Consider the following 14,492-nt stretch of genomic DNA (forward strand, 5'->3'; position numbering starts at 1 on the left):
GTATTAATATACACATTTAAAAATTACTTGTTCTAGCTCTGTGAAAAATGTCCTGGGTATTTTGATAGGGATTGCAAAATAAATAAATAAATAACCCTTAATGAAGCACTTTTCTTCCAAGATGTCATAAACATTTTTTTCTCTTTCTGCAGAAAGCAATAATTTACAAAAATAAGAACTTATGTTCATCTTTTTCAAAATCATAACTTCCTTTTTTATCATTTAGAGTTTATTTTCTCTGCCTTTTCAAAATACATGGGTTTGAAACAGCAAGAATATATCCATTCTCACTTTCCATTTAAGAGAAATGTGTCTTAAAAAGTTGCAATATATATATTAAACAAACAAAAAAAATGTGTTACAGCTATCACTTTTAGGCCCACATACAGTGTGGACAACTTGAAAAATTGTATTCCTACCTAGATGGAGGAAGGAGCTATGGTTCTAGATTTTTCCTTAAGTCAGTAATTTCCAAGTAGTGTTCTCCCATATATTGTCCTAAGACCCTGAATGCTGTGTACTCAATGCAGGGTTAGCGATTTGAGCAGATTTGTTAAATAGTGAACTATTTTGTGAACTGAATGGTAAAAATGACCACAGTTACTCCAAATATAGGCCTATGGTTACACAGCTCTCACCATCACCTTGCAAAGAAGAAAGTTGTATATCATGAGGTTGAGATCTTGGAGAGTTAAACATGGAATAGAGGCAGTAAAGATTAGAAACTTGGGGGTCTATCCAGGAATGGCATGATGGGTGGTTCTGACAATGGTGTGAGGTGTGTGGACAACAGAAGGGCAGTAAGTGCCTCCAGTCTGTCCAGGCTGGCAAAATGGAACCCAATGAAGAGAGAGTGTTGGACATACACTTTGTACAGGACCAACCCCAGTGAAGGGTTTATAGAACAGAGAGAAGCCCCACATCCAGCACCCTTGGTGCTTTAAGGAATCACGTGGTTAGAAGCTACCACTGATGATGCATTGGCACCTCACCGTTGTAAATGTATTGCCCACTTTGCCTGATTCTTTACTAAAACACCACGTGCCTCACAGAAGTAATACTTATCGTTGGAATAACTGTCATGACAACTTCATTTCTCTCTCAAAGCTTCCTCTCACTTTATAAACCATTTTGCTTCACTTTTTGCAGAGTCCTCTCCCCTAGACCTGTGCTGAGGATCTGTGTGAAGCTGAGCTTTGCATGATCTCCCTGGCACCATGCAAGGTTTGTCCTGTGTGAGGGAGCCAACAGTATCCTCTGCATTCCTTTCTGGGCACCTAGAGTGAACTGCAGTTAATCAATGTGTCAGCTTGTTCCCAAGTCTACAATCTACATTCCCTCCAGTACACAGACTCATATTTTCTCAGAGAGCCAAGTAGGACATAGGCACTTTCCTTCTCAAGAATCTGCCAGATATTTCAAAGAAATCTAAAAGTGTTAAGGGCTATATGCAGAAAGCATGTTGATTGAGATTGCAGAACCTTGTACCTCAACTCACTGGCATTTCCTTGCTGCTGCTCCTTCCACCGGCTTCCCCGTGCACACACCACTGGACATCACTACATCTGTGCACTTCTTCCTGACGGTTGGCTTAAGTCCTTCCTACATTTTCAGGGTAATGGCCAGAAAGTTTTCCTCAGGAGCATTGTATGGAAGCTGGCAGGGGACAGTTATATAGGGAGAATGATGTTCTATTATACTTGGGTTTCTGGGACCACAGGGAGTCAAGGCCAGAGAGAAATATAAAAAAAATAAGCCATGGTAACACGGCAGTGTACAAAGGTATGTCCTGCTGATTTGAGGTGATCCAGAAAAGGTTCAGGATGTTTCCCATTCTTCTTCAGCATTGACAACAGAATCTACTGTTTCGTTTTGAGATTTTTGGGAAAGACATGGCAGGTGAGGAGGTTAGGGTGTAGATGTACGCAAACTTCAACTATTAACCTTAAAGCACAATTGACTCATCACTATTGGTCTAAAAATAAAATAAGAATGATCCACATGTAGCTGAATATAGGCTACAGTCTGGTTTTCCTCTTTTATTACAGTCTTTGGCTACCAGTGATCCTTTTATGTTTCCCTTAGGGAATGGGAAAGAGAGGACAAGACTCAGTATAACATTTAAACAACAGTGCTGTCGTGCCTGTGATAGCCTTCTCCACGTGATGTCATGAGTAGCTGCTGTTGCCTTAGCAACACTACAGTGGTAAACAAAGATGTTTTCTGGATAGCTAGAGGAAATGTGGCTTTTATGCCATCTCACACCCTCCTGCCACCAACCCCCTACCATGGGTAAAAAAGATTTTCTTTCCTTTTGCTGTGAATTTTCCACCTTGAGATAGAATAAGTGAGGTGAGCCACAATTTTTTTCATCTGTTTATTTTTATGCTTCACAATTTTACAATGCTGGAAATTTTGTTGAAACACCCACTCAATTTAGACACTATGATAGTGCATATCACATTCTAAAATCCCCTGTTGTGTGGCATTGCTAAGAATGCACAAGGGGAAATGCGGTTGTGTGAAATCTCAGGGTTATGACAAATTCGACAAGATGAGCTTGAATGACCTTACCTCATGCGGCCACACAGCCGAGTCTACTGGTGAAGTTCTCAGACACAGATAAGGCAGCTGAGGAATGGCTCTCTTGAGACAAACGCTGAGCTGCTGTAACTGGAGTAGAAAAAATAAATCTAGGACATTTTAAAGCATTGTTTAACAAGTAAAATAATGCGATGGAAAGAAAGATGGAGGACAGACGAACATGGGTTTTTATAAATTCTCTGTAAGTTCCACAACAAAGATGAGAAATCATTATTGTTTTGTAAAAACAAACATATCTTTTAAAATTCAACTGGGAAAGGAGGATGGAAGGAAATAATGTGCCCAAAAAAAGCGTTCATTAAAGTGTTTATTGGTGAACTGTGGCTGTTTTTCATGAGACAGTGACATCTACTCTAATATACAGAGAGGCAGAAGATTTTCAGAGGCACTGTTGCTTGAGATCTCTGCAATATTTTTCATGTAAGAAGGACTAACTCCCGTGAAAGGGAGGTTTTTTAAAAATATATATATAAATGTAGATAACAGGATATGAATGTATGTCCTTATCAGGCACATCAGCGTGGATAACTTATTTTCTATTCCCTGGGAGGAAATTAGATGCTTGGTTGGGATGCAGAAGCAGATGGGCACATTTTGATTGGGGTCAAGATTGGGAAGCAGTGGTTGGGACCTCAGATTTGAGTGAAGATGAGCCTGAATGACCCTTGGCTAACAAGCCTGGGTCAAAGCCTGTGATCTGGAGAGAAAAATGTCTGAAGGGGAAGGAACTGGGGACCAGTGTTGTTACAGAAACATTTCTGTCCAGGATAAAGCCAGTTTCTCTGTTTGCTGAACCATAGCCTAAAAAAGCAATGTTCAGTATTTATGAGCTCTATTTCTCAATCAGACCACTGAGAGCAAGTTCCATGATTGTGAAGAGAGGAAGAGAGAAAGAGATTGACTTCTGGCATCTGAAAACATATTTCCCTCACTAACTCAATTGTGACTGTCTGCCAGAAAGCAGAGCTCTCTGTCTATGGCAACTGAGAGGTTACAGGAAAAATCGTGTAATGGTGGGCAGTAATAATGGCAGAAGGGAGGGGAGAGGACCATGGAGATGAGAAGAGATAAGGGGAAAGAGAGACAAGAAATTAATGGTTTCTAAGTTTCTTGCGTGTTTCTTCCTTTGTTTCCTCTCTACCTGCCACTTCATGATTGCTGTAGGTTTGTACATGGAGTACCTTCATTTGTGAACATCTGTTCATCTGATTTGAATTTTATATTCTCTAGGGGAAATTCTGTAATGCAATGAGCATAAAATGAGTTGCAGAACCATTAGTTGCAGCAGAGGCGGGGAGGGGGTCTCTTACCTGAGGTGCTGCTTTGAAAATGTCCTCTGGTACTCCTGGTTTTCCTAATTAAATGCTATCAACCCTACACATGGTAAAATGATATATATATTTTGCTGAGTTGCCTAAACAAGGAAGCTTTCAATGGAGGAGTACAAAAAGAATATCCTTTGAAAAAATAAATAGAGTCCCACTGGAATTCTGTAAACTTAAACCAAAGTAAATAAAACCTGGAAAATATTTTTAAAAGACTATATGAATCTTTGATTTATGCTAAAAGATTGAAAATCACAAAAAGGAAACATGTTTTTTAGGAGATTTTAAAAGTTTTCCAGTCCAACTCCCAACTCCCAATCTTTTCCCTAATCAGTGAATTTAGCAAAAGCCAGACATGTATGTAATTCCTAATGATTTTCAGGGAAAAAATTAAAACCCATACTACAGTTATTATATAATTTATCACCTAAAATGGGACATTCTAAAAAGTATAAGGAGGCATTTTTAAAATAATTATATTAAGACAGCTTGCATAACCTAGTACTGTCCTAAGCAAACTAGGCAACTGAAGTATGGCCACCCTAACTAAACCTTTGTCCTATAGAAGTGCACACTTAGTTCTGGAAACACTGCTGCAAACTTTTCTGCAGATTGGAGGAGAGGTCACCATGTCATTATTCATCTTCTAATTGGGTTCCCCACATTTTCAGGACAGAAAGTTGAGACCCAGGAAAGTTTAACTTTCTCATGGTCCTCGTAGCAACCTCTGCACCACTTTTCTTGTCTCTTAGGAGTATCCTTTCTATAGTTTCTAGATACTCAATATCTTATCACCTCCCTGAGACTAATTACAACCATAGCAGTAACACCCCCGGGGACACAGTTTCAAGAGTGTGATTGTTTCCTTAGCACTCTGCACTTATAAATTATACTAATTTTTCTAGGCCTCAAAGCATGGTTGTCTAGGTACTGTCATATTCAGAGTGATATTCAACTATGAAGTTATAATATTTCTTTCTTGATAATAGGAGATAAACTAAATGTATCTTTCCATATATCCATGGAGTATTTGAACAAGTTAAGGGATTGCAGTTGTCAACTCACCATTGTTTCTGGCTGGTGGCTTCTTTTTCTACTTCTTCTTCTTGAGAGGAGTTCAATTTTGTTGGTGTAGAGAGAGAGGAAGACACGTCTAACCCTTGTGTCTCTTTGCACTGCTTAACTTCCTCCCTTTAGAAGCAAATACCAGGAATGAATTCTGCAGGAAAGAGGGGCAAACTAGCAGTAAAAGCCCAAGAGCTGATGTTTCAGCTGAATCTTGAGGGACAGATTTATATCAACAAGGCCTTTAGGACACTATATACAGACGTTTCAAAGTATTCAGGAGATTTTTGAAAATCAGGAGTTTTTTCAGTGTGGGTGGAGTGTTTGTGGGAAATGGTGCTGAAAGACTTTGCATAATGTGCTTTGATTTTATTCTGTGTCCAGTGAGGAATAACTGAAGGGCTTTAAGTAGGAGAGAATATATAGTATGCATCTTTTAAGAAGAAACTCAGGTGGTTTTGAAAAAACTAGGTAGTAAGGGGATGCAATACAGTGTGACATAATGGCTGAAGACCAGCTAGAAGACTCTTGCCAGAGCTTGAATAAGAGGGGACAGATCTGAGCTAAGGATTTGACTGAGAAGGTTGATAAAAATGGATAGTTCAACAAGAGATTTAGATATGAAACTTACAGGACTAAGTTTTCACAAAATAAAAATATGTAGCGAAACAATACTGAAAAACTTAAGGGAAGACTGTATTATGAAAAATAGAATAGGAGAGGATGGCTGACAGGTTTCTAGCTATAGAAACAGGGTAATTGGTCCATTCTAAATTGAAGAATTACTGGAGAAAGAGGGAGTATTAGTTGGGCATTGGTAGCGATAATGAGTTACATCTAAGTATATTATTTCTATGTGTTCATGAGACATCAGTCACAGATGCCTAGAAACAATAAGTATCATCAAGTCCAACCCCCCCTTTTTTAAAAGCAGGATACCAAGATTCAGAGGAATGAAGTAAGTTTAGGAAGATTACCCATAGTCTTACTGAAGAGTTAAAGCACCAAGCCTCTGACATTCAGTCTGGAGTTTTACTGTGAGTCTCTTTCTCTGGGGCAAAGTTTACCATATCTTGCCATTGTTTATTTGGTTGGTTAAAAGAAAAATTGTTTGAGTTAATAACAACATTTTAGGGACTTCCCTGGTGGCACAGTGGTTAAGAATCCGCCTGCCAGTGCAGGGGACACGGGTTCGATCCCTGGTCCAGCACCGCAATAGGAAGCCCGCGCACCACAAAGAAGAGTAGCCCGCCGCTCTCCGCAACTAGAGAAAGCCTGTTAGCAGCAACAAAGACCCAACGCAGCCAAAAATAAATCAATTAAAAAACAAAAACAAGAACATTTTAATTCCTGGAAAGACTTTGCCTAAGTGTTGCCTTTTTCTTAAGTTATTGCCTTGTATGCTAACTGTATTTCAGCAATTGTCTGCATTAAGAAATTGCATAAATGCTGCTTTTGGGGCAAAGTTCTATATGAAAGATGACACATCTCTGTGATGTCACAGGTTCCTGAGAGGGTTTTCTAAAGGCTTTTGCTGAAGGCAATAATATTCAGTCTGGGTGTCCCCATTTCCTCTTTTTGTTTTATTCTCTGCAGCTGTGTTGGAAGCAAGCAGAGGAAGTAACCAAAAGTGGATCTGGATTCGTATGATTCTTGAACTTCCCTTTCCAGCATCTGTCTTACTATGGGGCAATTCAAACAGGAGGCAACCTCACAAACAGCCCTTTGTCAAAGCTAACAGCATGTTTTTCTTGTGAGAAATGCCCTTTTGCCTAATGTGAGTTTTGAAAAATGTTGCTCATCAAAAGTAGAAGTGTTTGACCTTCATTGGAGTACACTAGTGGTGGTAATGTCACCAAGTTCCTCAAAGTAAAGGCAGATGTTTGCAATAAGAGGTTGACCCTGCAAGAAAACTTTTTAGGTTCACATTAAAATATCATTAATAAAAGATTAGTTTTTTAAAGAAGAAACAAAAAGCCTATGGCCAGTTTTTTCAGCTTCAAGACATTTCTCACAGGCTTTTCCATCTCTGATTCCAACATGATAATTATTTAAACTTATCGTGACTCAATGAAGTTTCCTTGGTTGTTTTGGTGTTTGAAGTTTATTAGAAGATGGCAAAATCTTGAGATATTAGGTTAAATTTTAGTCTGTCATCTACATTTTCACAATCTTGTTTTTTGTAACTCAGCATTTTTTTTTTGATATTTAGGTTGATTTCTTATTGTGACTTTGTTCAACTTGGATTAGCCAGACAAGACTCCCACATTTTAAGATGCTAGTTGTGACTTTTACCTTGTAAGTCTCATGACTTCTGTCTTCTTACTTCTGACTCCTAATTCAGAAATTATTGCTTTGCCAAAAAACTATGTTTTCTTTTTTGGTTGTTGTTTGGTTTTGCTTTGTTTTGGTGGGTATAGTTAAGGCAAAGATAGATATTTGTTTATTTATTCCATGGCTTTGTGGTCTTTGGGCAAATTCTGTAGCTGAACCACTCCCCACCAAATATACATACAAGTAGATGCCCATCCTGAGTCATGTCTCTACTTCAGAGGGATACAGTCTTAACCTGTAACAAGACTTCCAACTTGAAACACTCAGTTTACTAATCCTGCAATCACTTTAGTCAATGAAGTTTCCCACGATCTGTTTCAGAGCCTAGTGGTTAGGATTGTATCTATGTATTAGCTGTGCTGTGAGTGACATACTTGCTGAAATGTGCACCAGTGGCTTTGACCCCCCTGATCGCATGAAGTAAGGGAAGGAGAGAGATGGGGGAAGCTCCGTGACCATCTGATTCCCATGGAAGTTTTCCTTGTTTTGTTGCTGGAGCATTATAAGGCAAATGCTACTCACTTCTTTTAAGAAACCCCAGCTGCAGATGGAGTTGTTGACCACAACAGAGGCTGTTGCCAAAGTGCTCTGTTGGAATACGGCTGTGGCCCAGAAATAGTTGCAAATAAGCAGAAGTTCTCTAAAAAGAAGAAAAAAAAAAAGGAAAATTAAAGCTCATGGAAAAGTTTTAATATAAAAGGAGTTTTATCTATGGTTTTGTCTATATAAACACAGTTTGTGGGTTTAAGGACCAAGTCTGCACTACTGTTCATATTGTTCAGGCTCTTTTGTTCTAGCTGGGTTGGGGAAACAGTTCCCTTGGCTTAGATGACATCAGGTCTCATTGGTGACTATGTAATATTTTATTTAAAAAAACCTACATACTGTAAAAAAGTAAACTGTAGTTAATAATTTGGTTACTTTGTTCAGAGAAGGTAAACTTTGATATTATAGCTGTGGGTAGAACACATGGGTTGCCAGTTGCTTTTGTTCCATTTTATGATGCTATGTCTCGTGTCTTTGGGGAAATACCTTCACATTTGTTATTTTCAGTTTGCTGTGACTCTAAACATGTCATTAATCTCATACTGTGAACAGAATATGGCAATGGGGAAAAAAAAGCATATGGCTGGATGTATCAGTACTATTGCTTCAAACTGCAGGCATGACCCTGGGGTGATGACACACACTGATGAAAATTAGGATGAAGATCTTCCACCGTACAATGAGTTATAAGAGAGATTTTTGGTGAATAGCCATTTGGAGGCTTTTAAGGGAATCAATAAATAACACTCCTTTTTTTTTTCCTCCTGAGCTTGGAACTTATTGAAAAAGAAGACAGAAGCCAAACAAAAAGAGACCAGAATAGTGGTTTTTTATGTATAAAAGTTGCATCAGAGAATACAATTTACTATGTGGCCAAATGGACATTTAATATTTTCTTTATTCTCCATAATGGATTTAATCTAGCACTCAAATCTGCTGGAATTCCTTTTGCAGGGATGGGGACAGCCCACATGGTTGAGAGCAAAATACAATGCCCTCTCTGTACAGGCAACCAGCTTGGTAAGGGAGCACAGCCCACAAGAGGCTTCTCCCAAACTCACATCACACTGACTCACTCATCCTCCCAGAGGGAAGTGTGGGAAAGGAATGAGAAGAGAGAGGCCAAGGGAAAAGGAGTAGGAAGTTCCTCATAGAAATATGAGGCAAGAGAAGTCGAGCCACCCCCCACCCCTTAGCATCCATCAGCAGCATAGAGAGGAGAGTGTGAATGATAATTGGTGCAGAGGGAGGGGTCAGCACCTTAGAAGTTCTAGAAGTGAGGTAGACAACGAGCCTACTGGGTAAAGCGGTTAAAAATAGGTGAGAACAAGAATGTATGGAGAATAGAGACCAGTGTTTATGGCCACTTTTGATGGTTCAGATGGACAGGTAAGAGGCTGAACAGCACATGTGACAGGTTTAAAGGGCTAAAAGTACAAAGAATCCAAGTTCTGTCGAGGGGCAAAGCCTGATGGATCTTACTTTACTTGTGTTTGGAGCCCCAAAGGATTGCACCCTAGGAGAAAGGGTAAATTAAAAGTAAACAAACAAACAAAAGTGAACAGGTTCTCAAAGGAACTGCAGCTCATTTTAGGATCCCTTTAACCCCTATAATTGAACTGAGGTGATCCCAGAATTATGGTGCAAACAGGCAACTGACAGAAATGAATACAAATATTTTCTGATAGAAGATAACACCATCCTAGTCCTTAATTTACTTATACAAACAATATTACAAATAAAATATCTGGCACATAGTTAAAAAGTATCCATGCACATGCAGAGACAAGATAACAAACATGAATAGGATTGAAAGGAAATACAAGACAATAGAAATAGATATTCAGTGTTCCAGATATTGGTGTTATCATAGACCATTAAAATAACTAACATTTTTATTGTTCAAGGAAAAAAGAGACAAGACTGAGAATTCTGACAGGAAAAAATAGAAACTTTAAAAAGTAATCATATTGAAGTTCTAAGTTTCAAAGTACAGTAACCCAAAATAAGAGCTCAATGGTTGGGTTTAGTTGCAGATTAGATGCAACTAAAGGAAGAATTGGTAAGATGGAATATAGGTCAGAATAAATTATACAGAATGAGTCATGGAGTGACTAAAGGAATGGAATATGCAGAAAAGAGCATAAGAGAAGACACAATAAGAAAGTGAAAAATATGTAATTGAAATCTCAAAAGAAGAGGAGAGAGAAAACAGGGCAAGAGCAGTATTTTAAAAGAGAATAGCTGAGAACTTTTGAAAACTGATGAAAGACACATCACAAAGCCCTGAAAATCCTGGGCAGCATAAATAAAAAGAAGGAATATCTAGATACATGGTAGTAAAATTGTTGAATAAAAAAGGCAAACAAAATTGAAATCAAGTGAAGGCAGGATTCTTGTTGTCGGTGGTGAGAAGGCAAAGTAAATGTAAAGGATCAACAATAATGCTGAGAGCTGACAACAGAATCATCAAAATCTTGATACCTGATTGAAAAAAAATAACTATCAACCAATAAATCAATCCCTTGTGGAAAATATGCTTAGAAAATGAAAGTGAAGTAAAAACATTTTCAGTTAAATGAAAGTAAGATACTTTTTCACCATCAGACCCACAATGAAAGCAATAAAAGTGAATATTCTTCTTTAGGTGGAAGAAAGATGACTCCATGTGGAAGCTCAGAGATGCTCCCAAGAGAAACAAAAATGGTAAGTATATCATTCAATAAATTAGTGTTATCTGTTTAAAATAATAATAAAATTTTATGTCATTTAATATATAGAGAGAGGATTAAAATAAATTATAACAATGTCATCTAAATTGGAAGAATGAAATAAAGTGTTTTAAGATTCTTCCATTGTCTAGGAAGAGGGTAAAGTACCAATTAATTTATTTTATGTCTCTACGGTAAGCGCTGAAAAAATAATAAAAAAGCATGTAAATTCCAAGCTAATGGAGAGAGGTGGTAAAGTAATAGAAAATAATCCAATAAGAAGAAAAGAAAGAAGCAAATAAATAACTTCATAAAACAAAACAAAGACACAGAACAGGTGGGATAAATAGAAAGAAGCAAGTAATACAGTAGATTTAAACTTTACATGGAAAGGTAAAGCTGAATAGCTAAAACGATTTTGAAAAAGAATAAAGTGAGAGAAATCAGTCTACCTGATTTCAAGACTTTTACTATATAGCTAGAATAATCAAGACTGTGTGGTATTGGCAGAGGGTAGACATTTAGATCAATGAAACAGAATAGAGAACCCAGAACCCACACAAACATAGCCAATTGACGTTCAACAAAGGTACAAAAGCAATTCAATAGGCAAAGGCTAATTTTTTTAACAAATGGTGCTAAATCAATTGGATATACATCCACTGCCTCCCCAATAAAAAGGAACCTAAACCTCATGCAAAAATTAACTAAAAATGGATTACAGATTTAAATGTAAACATAAAATCATAAAGCTGATAGAAGAAATCATAGGATATAATATTCAGGACCTAAAGTTTGGGGAAAGAGTTCTTAGACATGACACCAAAAGCAAGACCCATAAAAGAAAAATACTGATAAGCTGCATCACAATTTGCTGTACAAAATATCATATGAAGAGGATGAAAAGACAAGCTACTGACTGGGACGAAATATTTGCAAACCATATGTCTTACAAAGAACTCATATCTAGAATATAGAAGAACTCTCAAAACTCAACAGTAAAACGATCCAATTAGAAAATGGGCAAAAGATATGAAGAGGCCTTTCACCAAAGAGGATACATGAATGGGAAATAAGCACATGAAAAGATGTTCAACATGACTGGACTTTAGGGAAATGAAAATAAAGACCAAGATGAGACATCACTACATACGTATTAGAATTGCAAAAATAAAAAAATAGTGACAGTATCAAATGCTGGCAAGTATGTAGAGAAATGGATCTCATACATTGGAAAGTAATATGGTACAGCCACTTTGAAAATCTGTTTGGCAGTTTTTTAAACAATTAAACACACATTTACCATACATGTTGTCAATTGCATTGCTGGGCATTTCTCCCAGAGAGATGAAAATGTATTTTCACACAAAAATCTACACATGATTGTTCATAACAGTTTTGTTTGTAATAGTCAAAAACTGGATAAAACCAAAATATCCCTCAATAGGTGAATGGTTAAACAGACTTGGTACATCCATACCATGGAGTCCTACTAAGCAATAAAAAAGAAGAGGGACTTCCCTGGTGGCACAGTGGTTAAGAATCTGCCTGCCAATGCAGGGGACACCGGTTTGATCCCTGGTCTGGGAAGATCCCACGTGCCGCGGAGCAACTAAGCCCATGGGCCACAACTATTGAGCCTGCGCTCTAGAGCTTGCGAGCCACAACTACTGAGCCCACGTGCCAGAATTACTGAAGCCCACATGCCTAGAGCCTGTGCTCCGCAACAAGAGAAGCCACCGCAATGAGAAGCCTGAGCACCGCAATGAAGTGTAGCCCCTGCTCGCTGCAACTAGAGAAAGCCTGCACACAGCAACGAAGACTCAATGCAGCCAAAAATTTAAAAAAAAATTTTTTTAATAAATTAATTTTAAAAAAGAAGAAACTATTTGATACATGTAATAATTTGCATGAATCAAGGGCATTATGCTTGTTGAAAAAAGATCTCAGAAGTGTTATACACTGTATGATTCCACTTATATAACATTCTCAAAATGAAAAATTTGTAAAGATGGAAAGTAGATTAGTGTTTAACATGGTTTAGGGCTGGTGAGCTTAGGGGGTGGCTGTGACTATAAAGGAGTAGCAAAAGGGAAACCTTTGTGGTGATGGAATAGTTCTGTTTTGTTTGCGACTGTGGTTACACAAACTTATACAGGTGATAAAACTGCATTCTATGTACACACATTGTACCAATGTCAAATTCCTGGTTTGGATATTATACTATAATTATATAAGATGTAAAGTGAATGAAGTGTACAAGAATCCTTTCTGTACTATCTTTGCACTTCCTATGAATCTATAATTATTTCAAAGTGTAAACTTAAAAAAACAACTGCACAAATTTATCAGTAATTATATTAAATGTAAATGGATTAAATGCTCCAATTATAAGACAAAAATTACCTGACTAGATTTTTGTTTTTTTAAGCCAAATTCTATTTACAAGGGGTATTTTAAAAACACTGAGATACAGAAGGTTTGACTGTAACAGGATGGAATTGGTAACTAAAGAAACGTGGTATAAATTATCAAACAAAGTCAGTTGAAGCAAATACTGCTTGTGAACAATCATGTGGTTTTGGAGATCTGTTCTTTTATTTGCCTAGTGTTTTATAATTAGCCAGACCATAATATTACTACGACTGACATAAAAAACAAAACAAAAATTCATGCCTCACTAATGATGGAATAGAACCATTTCACACACACACACCATGTTGTAGTAGTTAAACATTAACTTAATTTTTAAGTAACTTAAAAAATTGGTAGTGTGTTGTTGTAGTTTATCTCATGACTGTTTCCTAACACTCTAACCAAGTTTATTCTATACACATGATTTTGTTTTGTTTTGTTTTTCTTTTATTGTCTGGTTCTGTTTCTACCTGCCCTATGAACTAAATGTTCAAGGACCTTTGGCAAATAGTATATAGCCTATTGTTTTAAGCTTGCTTGTTTATTCTCCCATTTTATTAGTAGCCATGTCTGGATTTCATAAATACTTCTATTGATTTTGTACTTAATACTCTCAGTATTATACAACTGTTCAGAAAACAGCAGCGTTATTAAAATGCAGAAAGTAAATGGATTTCTGGGAAGAGGAATATTCAGTGAACATCTAGAGAAGGAACTAAAGAATTTTTATAAACATACATAAAAACAGCCATTTTGCATGTTAAAATCAGCTTATTCCATTGCAATCTCTCCCATGGATAATCTTTTTCTTTCCACTGAGAAACTCTCTAATAATGAATGATCCATCATGAAGAGACCCTATTTGAAAATGAAAGCATAAAAATCTCCTGTGAGATTTAGATGCCATTTAAATTTATCTTTATATGTATACTGCTTGAATACTAATTGCTGCTTGCCCAACTCAGGAGCAAGATGTTTACTGTTTATTATTATTATTAATAACTTTAAGATAATGATTAATTAGACCATTTTATATAGTCTTGTAAAGTTTTATATTTCATAAGGCAGTTTTCATAAGCATTTTTATATTTGGTCTTCACAATATGCTAAGGGTTGTTTATGGCCATCGTTCTTATTCCCATTTGCAGAAAAGGAAACTAAAGCTCAGGGATGTTGCCTGCCTTATTCCAAACCACAAAAGTATTCAATGGCAGGGCTTGGTCTCACACCTAGTCTTCATAACTTCTAGCCCAGTACTGTGTTTACCTTGTCACACTGCCTTCCTTCCTTTAGTGACAGAAGTGCAGTGGCTTCTCCTTTTTTAAAAGGATTATCTCAGGAAGAATGTACATAGGCCTCTCTGACACCTTCCTCATTCTATGCTCGTGCTTCAGGCTTCGCTTTTCTTGAAGCCTATAGTGCATGGGGACCATGCTGTAATCTGCCTGCTGTGAATTTGTGTTTCCTCAGCACATTTATATGTTTGTTTATG

This window comes from Phocoena phocoena, chromosome 7, assembly GCF_963924675.1.
Source record: "Phocoena phocoena chromosome 7, mPhoPho1.1, whole genome shotgun sequence".
Taxonomy (NCBI): domain Eukaryota; kingdom Metazoa; phylum Chordata; class Mammalia; order Artiodactyla; family Phocoenidae; genus Phocoena; species Phocoena phocoena.